The sequence below is a fragment of the Rhincodon typus genome, chromosome 17 (assembly GCF_021869965.1).
Source record: "Rhincodon typus isolate 14 chromosome 17, sRhiTyp1.1, whole genome shotgun sequence".
NCBI classification, from domain to species: Eukaryota; Metazoa; Chordata; class Chondrichthyes; order Orectolobiformes; family Rhincodontidae; genus Rhincodon; species Rhincodon typus.
In genome coordinates this window covers 408,961-409,515 of record NC_063348.1, presented here as the reverse complement: position 1 = coordinate 409,515, position 555 = coordinate 408,961, and the positions used below count along the sequence as shown (strand labels likewise).

The window sequence follows — 555 nt, the reverse complement described above, 5'->3', positions numbered from 1 at the left end:
GCTGCTTGGCCTGCTGTGTTCATCCAGCTCTACACCTTGTTATCTCGTGTATGTGTAGTTGTTTCAGTGTTCTGTGTAACTCTTTGTTTAGGTATGTGTATCTAGAGTATACCTCCTCTCACCCACCTTCCTGCAAGAATGTGATCCCCTATTCTCAATTCCTCCGCCTCCACAGCATCTGCTCCCAAGATGAGGCGTCCCACTCCTGAACATCCCAGATGTCCTCGTATTTCAAGGACCGCAACATCCCCCCTTCAGTGGTCGAAAACTCCCTCGACTGCATATCTTGCGTTTCCTGCACGTTTGCCCTTACACCTCCCCCCCCCACCCCCGCAACAAAAACAATGACAGAATCTCCCTTGTCCTCACGCATCACCCCACTAACCTCTGGATTCAAAGCATCATTCTCTGCCACTTCCGCCACCGGCAAACTGACCCCACTACGAGGGATATATTTCCCTCCCCACCCCTATCTGCCTTCCGGAGGGACCGCTCTCTCTGGACTCCCTCGTCCGCTCCACATTCCCCACTCGCCCCACCACCCCCGGCACTTTT

The 555-nt window shown here is 53.7% G+C and overlaps 1 protein-coding gene across 5 annotated transcripts in view; it reads left to right on the top strand.

The window, feature by feature from the left end:
• Nucleotides 1-555, top strand: part of arfgap2 (ADP-ribosylation factor GTPase activating protein 2) — a 44,067-nt gene that overhangs the window by 36,163 nt on the left and 7,349 nt on the right. The window lies entirely within an intron of this gene.